The 6575-nt window shown below is 36.9% G+C and overlaps 2 long non-coding RNA genes across 2 annotated transcripts; one reads left to right on the top strand and one right to left on the bottom strand.

Moving 5' to 3' along the window:
• Positions 1-457: 457 nt before the first annotated feature.
• Positions 458-1941, bottom strand: LOC144753059 (uncharacterized). The gene is made up of 5 exons (XR_013594186.1): positions 1842-1941; positions 1539-1696; positions 1305-1424; positions 1079-1199; positions 458-684 (listed from the first exon to the last, which is right to left on the bottom strand). It is a non-coding gene; the product is annotated as an uncharacterized LOC144753059 (long non-coding RNA).
• A 3873-nt stretch (positions 1942-5814) lies between these two features.
• LOC144753058 (uncharacterized) lies at positions 5815-6295 on the top strand. Its single transcript, XR_013594185.1, has 3 exons — positions 5815-5835; positions 5950-6069; positions 6175-6295. It is a non-coding gene; the product is annotated as an uncharacterized LOC144753058 (long non-coding RNA).
• Positions 6296-6575: the final 280 nt, after the last annotated feature.

Raw genomic sequence — 6575 nt, 5'->3', positions numbered from 1 at the left:
AGGAGACATGACAACCAAGTCACCCTGCATGAAAATTACAAAGCCTGGTCATGATGGTAACTTTAACAATCCTAGGGGGGAAAATGCGTGCGGAATGCGGGAAGGTGAGGGTACAAACCCACCGCAACCAGACTATCTAAAATGGGAAGGAAGACCTGTAAAGGACGCGGAGATAGTGCTCACGGGATTTATCGCAACAGACATCGGACAGCGAATCACCAAGGGGCGACCGAATGGAGCTCCGGGGCCGAATGGAATCCCTCCCATGTTGTATAAATCTGACGTAGCTTTCTGGAGTGCATCCCTGGGGCTAGTTTTTAACGAGGCTAGACTCACTTTATCACTCCCGGACTCCTGGCATGGGTCCGTTATAACACATGTGCAAAAAATTCCTAGGCAATCATAATAAAAACAAGGGCACTAGTACAGGGAGGGACGGACAATGAGGTAAATGCACATAAATTCATATTTATTAAACTACCAAAGCATTGTACATATAATAATCTGATAAAAAGTATTTATCACAATTTCAAATACACAGTTAAAATAACCTTAAAATAATAACAAAGGCCAACAATAATCAAAAAAACAATTAATATTTAAAAGAAGAAAGTGGCAAGAATTTGTATTCGACGCGCGTTTCAGCGTATAAGACAACGCCTTCCTCAGGAGCCACACAGATTTCTGTAACATAACAGAAAAACATATAAATATAACGAAACATTGTCTATTATTTACAATATAAAAACAAAAAGTGCATTCACATCATATCATGAAATATGTCCTCCACAGTATAGTTACTAGACCCTAATAATACATTTTGATAATTCCTAGAGTAAGATTTACAGAGACTCACAATTATTAACAACTAATATAGTACTAGAAACCAACATAACATGATGATATCAACACTTGGAGCATCATAATATCTGATAGTTGTCAATACCAAAGATAAACATTTGACAATTCATTACATCCATTTACATTTGTTCATATTTCGAGGCTGAATTTTAATATAAACCTCAGAGACCAATTATGTGCTCTATATATTGTACAGTATAGATATAAGCTGACTTACTAAAAACAGGGACAGGGTGCATCTGTCGTTGATCTTTTGCTCGATATGTACGGAACCTACAGTGCATATGGCAGGATTTTCATGAAGGCAATTTCAGTCCTTACATCAGTGTTGTAAACACCTATTTATTGAAAGTGAGGAATATCAGCAAATGATATAAAACAAACGAAAAATGGGCACTCAGAAACTTAGAGCAAGCTAATTAAGAGGGGCCATGGTCTCTCACCTTTACATAAAAAAGTAACCACGATCATACGTTAGAACATCTAATGGATGAAACACAGCTCAGGTTGCAAAACCGTGTAAGCAGACGGGATGTGCCAATGATTTATGGCAACAGTTTTATCTGCACAAAAAAGGAAGGACATGATGGAACTAATTAATATACATTGAACGATAAATACATTTAGGGCAAGTGTCATTCTATCGGTAGAGACCACTATACAAATATCCAACTCACCAAAAAGTATAAAGGGTAGAGTCTCTAATCTTTCAGTTAACCAGTAAACACTACCGAAGAGGTATTTCAAAATGGAATTTCTTCGTCGATGCGAAGCGGAAATATTTTCTACCGCACCTGCTCGTTTTTCATGACAGGGTGATGCCGAATGTACGAGTCTACAGCAAAAGAGATAATAACACCAGACCAACCCGGAATTAAATAAGGTATGTCTGATTACATCATTGCTCAACAAACCATTAGACATACTGCAACGTAGAACTCGTGCAGCAAGAGCGATAATTAGCCCGTGAATAAACTTACCAAGTTACAAGAAACTGGTGAGGGACGAGGGAAGATACTGCTGGCGTCTAGCGTCCGTTACGGTGTTAACCAACAGCGCACACCAAACGGAAGTTAAAATAGCTTCCGGGGTGAGTCACGTGTGGAAAGGGAAAACATTTTTAAAACAGCAGCGTGAAGTTGTAGTGTATAAAATGAAGAGTATCCTATTTGTTATCTAAATTCCTGTGAATATGTTAAAATTGTAGTATGGATTTATATATCGTTTACCACGAAGTATAATTGGAACCGGATCAAAGAAGCTAGTTAAAAAAGGGGGATGGACTAGACTTTATTGCGATATCGTTTTACTACAAAAGGTAGTATAAATTGAAACAATATAATTAAAAGAAAAAAATTAACCAAAATATATTTACCCTATCAATAGAATGTTAGGTGTGTCATAAATTGATATCACACTAAGTCAAACTGATAATATCAGTAATACCCAACCTGTGGACCATAATTGAAGACAAAAAATGATATATTTGTGGGTCTTTGGATAAGTCAAAACTAAGTTTATTGATAAAATGATGCTACCTAGTTACCATAACGTGCAGGGTAGTTGACAAGGAAGGTATGTCCATAATCTATAGTGGGAAACTTTCTACTATTTAATTCTATTTGGGACACTAGATTAAGGGGCAGCTTTCAGAATTACCAACAACATCAGCAACAGCAACAGGAACCCCACGTTATCAGGGAGACCCGCAGTCGTCAATACTGGGGGCAAGGAATATAATTCCTATTTTCAATCTATCCTCGACCACCCTAGATGCCTGTAGTGAATCCTTACTCTCAAAAGGCCTTTCCTTTGTGCCACATGCACATGTGAATATTTTTGAATTATATCAAGATATTATTTCCTTTTTTAGGAAGATAAGACTTAAGAAGTTTTTCCAAATAAATACATGTAATGACAACGATCTCGACACCAATAAAACAGTATCATTGCCCTCGACTTTCAGTCCTTCTTTGGACCAAGTGGGTCCTGAAGTTGCTGCATTCGAGTTAGTAGTGCTCCAAAAACTAGATAGAACTATGAAATATGTACCCAAACCCATTTATAATCTCAATAGAGAAGAATCTCTTGCTTTAAAGTCACTATCTAGTAATAATAACCTTGTGAACAAAGCCTGTGATAAAGGTGGCGGCATCGTTGTCATTGACTCTGATAATTACAAACTGAAAATGAAGTCTATGTTGAGTGATAGCACCACCTATCAGGAAATAACTTCCAACCCTTTTAACATCATTAATAAAAAAATCCAACTACTTACAGGTGAGGCTCTTTCAAATGGAGACATTAGCTCCAAAGAACATGATTTCCTTAACCACAATAAAGGGAAAACAGCGTGTATTTATGGGTTACCCAAGATACATAAAGATGCACGTGACCCTCCCTATAGACCCATTGTGTCTACTATAGAAACACCAACAGAGTCACTGTCTAAGTTTGTAGACCACTTCTTAAGACCTCACATACCAAAACGACATATGATTACAAGAGTTGAAAATTTAGACTTCATACATGACAGAGACATTCTAGTTACCATGGACATTGAGTCCTTGTACAGTAACATCCCTCTGAAAGAGGCCATAATGGCAACAGTTTGGTTTATCGATAAACATAATATAAGCTGTCCCAAGAAATTTCTCATTGACTGCCTGTTTATTGTTCTCACTGAGAACATATTTGAATTTGGAGACTCCCTTTATCGCCAAATTAGAGGAGTCAGTATGGGTGCATCAGTTGCACCTTCCATTGCCAATATTTATATGTCAGCATTTGAAGACAGATTTATTGACAAAGAGATTGCCCCATTCTTTGAATCTATTTCCCATTGGTCCAGATATATTGATGACATCTTTTTTATTTGGACCAATGGGAAAGATTCTTTATTAGAATTCCTTGAATGGATTAATATGGCAGACACCAATCTAAAATTTACTGCCAAACATGATAATGACCAGGTAGAATTTCTTGACCTTCTGATAAAAAATGAGAATAACAAATTAATAGTTGACTTGTTTGTTAAACCCACCGCCCGCAACACATTATTGGATTTTAACAGTTTCCATCCTAAAAGTCAACGTGACAGTATTCCTTTTTCTCAATTCCTGCGTGTTCGCAGGAATTGTACGAATCTTAGTGACTTTGATATCCAAGCATCTGAAATGAGGAAGAAATTTATTGAGAGAGGGTACCCTCACAGATTAGTGAGAAGTTCTTATAAACGAGCAAGGTTCTATGACCGTGATGCCCTATTAAAGAATAAGGAAACGAAAAACATCGACCAACTTGTCTGTGTCATCAAACACTCTACCTTAAATGACCGTGTTAAACAAATTATCAACAGTAATTGGCACATTCTAAATTGCAATCCAACATCTAAAAATACCCTAGCAAAACCATTATTTGCGCATAAAAGAAACAAGAACATCAAAGATTTGATTGTTCACTCGAGAGTCGGTAACAGCGCATTTACCGGTGGCCCTTCACAACGTTCGTTGCTGAATAATTTACCTGTACGTGGAACAGTGCCCTGTTCCTCCTGTAAATCATGTACCTATATCTTAAAAGGTGAAAATTATGTGCACAATGGCTTTTCAACTAAAGCGTGTGATATGTGGAACTGCAAAACCACAAACGTTATATACTTCATCTTATGTCCCTGTGGTTTGGGCTACGTCGGCGAAACTTCGAGATCAGTTCAAGTTCGCCTAACGGAACATAGATCTGCCATTAAAACCGGCAAGGTCTTGGCACCGCTGGTTAAACATTATCTTGAACATCAACATAAATCCGACGAATTTCAGTGGCGCATTTTAGAGAAAATCAGAGTTCCTTATAGCAAGGGTGGATGTGCCATCCGCAAGAAACGTGAAGTTTACTAGATTTTTGTTTTTAATACTTTCTCTAAGGGATTAAATTCTGAAATCCCACGGGAGAACGCGATTTTCTAAAGAATACTGGTTCTGTTTTTTAGGTTCACCCCTTCGAACGCTGTAAACGTTAATCTAGTTTTCCAATAGAATTAAATAGTAGAAAGTTTCCCATTATAGATTATGGACATACCTTCCTTGTCAACTACCCTGCACGTTATGGTAACTAGGTAGCATCATTTTATCAATAAACTTAGTTTTGACTTATCCAAAGACCCACAAATATATCATTTTTTGTCTTCAATTATGGTCCACAGGTTGGGTATTACTGATATTATCAGTTTGACTTAGTGTGATATCAATTTATGACACACCTAACATTCTATTGATAGGATAAATATATTTTGGTTAATTTTTTTCTTTTAATTATATTGTTTCAATTTATACTACCTTTTGTAGTAAAACGATATCGCAATAAAGTCTAGTCCATCCCCCTTTTTTAACTAGCTTCTTTGATCCGGTTCCAATTATACTTCGTAGTAAACGATATATAAATCCATACTACAATTTTAACATATTCACAGGAATTTAGATAACAAATCGGATACTCTTCATTTTATACACTACAACTTCACGCTGTCGTTTTAAAAATGTTTTCCCTTTCCACACGTGACTCACCCCGGAAGCTATTTTAACTTCCGTTTGGTGTGCGCTGTTGGTTAACACCGTAACGGACGCTAGACGCCAGCAGTATCTTCCCTCGTCCCTCACCAGTTTCTTGTAACTTAGTAAGTTTATTCACGGGCTAATTATCGCTCTTGCTGCACGAGTTCTACTTTGCAGTATGTCTAATGCTTTGTTGAGCAATGATGTAATCAGACATACCTTATTTAATTCCGGGTTGGTCTGGTGTTATTATCTCTTTTGCTGTAGACTCGTACATTCGGCATCACCCTGTCATGAAAAACAAGCAGGTGCGGTAGAAAATATTTCCGCTTCGCATCGACGAAGAAATTCCATTTTGAAATACCGCTTCGGTAGTGTTTACTGGTTAACTGAAAGATTAGAGCTCTACCCTTTATACTTTTTGGTGAGTTGGATATTTGTATAGTGGTCTCTACCGATAGAATGACACTTGCCCTAAATGTATTTATCGTTCAATGTATATTAATTAGTTCCATCATGTCCTTCCTTTTTTGTGCAGATAAAACTGTTGCCATAAATCATTGGCACATCCCGTCTGCTTACACGGTTTTGCAACCTGAGCTGTGTTTCATCCATTAGATGTTCTAACGTATGATCGTGGTTACTTTTTTATGTAAAGGTGAGAGACCATGGCCCCTCTTAATTAGCTTGCTCTAAGTTTCTGAGTGCCCATTTTTCGTTTGTTTTATATCATTTGCTGATATTCCTCACTTTCAATAAATAGGTGTTTACAACACTGATGTAAGGACTGAAATTGCCTTCATGAAAATCCTGCCATATGCACTGTAGGTTCCGTACATATCGAGCAAAAGATCAACGACAGATGCACCCTGTCCCTGTTTTTAGTAAGTCAGCTTATATCTATACTGTACAATATATAGAGCACATAATTGGTCTCTGAGGTTTATATTAAAATTCAGCCTCGAAATATGAACAAATGTAAATGGATGTAATGAATTGTCAAATGTTTATCTTTGGTATTGACAACTGTCAGATATTATGATGCTCCAAGTCTTGATATCATCATGTTATGTTGGTTTCTAGTACTATATTAGTTGTTAATAATTGTGAGTCTCTGTAAATCTTACTGTAGGAATTATCAAAATGTATTATTAGGGTCTAGTA

The sequence above is a fragment of the Lissotriton helveticus genome, chromosome 5_1 (assembly GCF_964261635.1).
Source record: "Lissotriton helveticus chromosome 5_1, aLisHel1.1, whole genome shotgun sequence".
In the NCBI taxonomy this organism is placed as follows: domain Eukaryota; kingdom Metazoa; phylum Chordata; class Amphibia; order Caudata; family Salamandridae; genus Lissotriton; species Lissotriton helveticus.
This window is presented reverse-complemented; position numbering and strand designations above follow the sequence as displayed.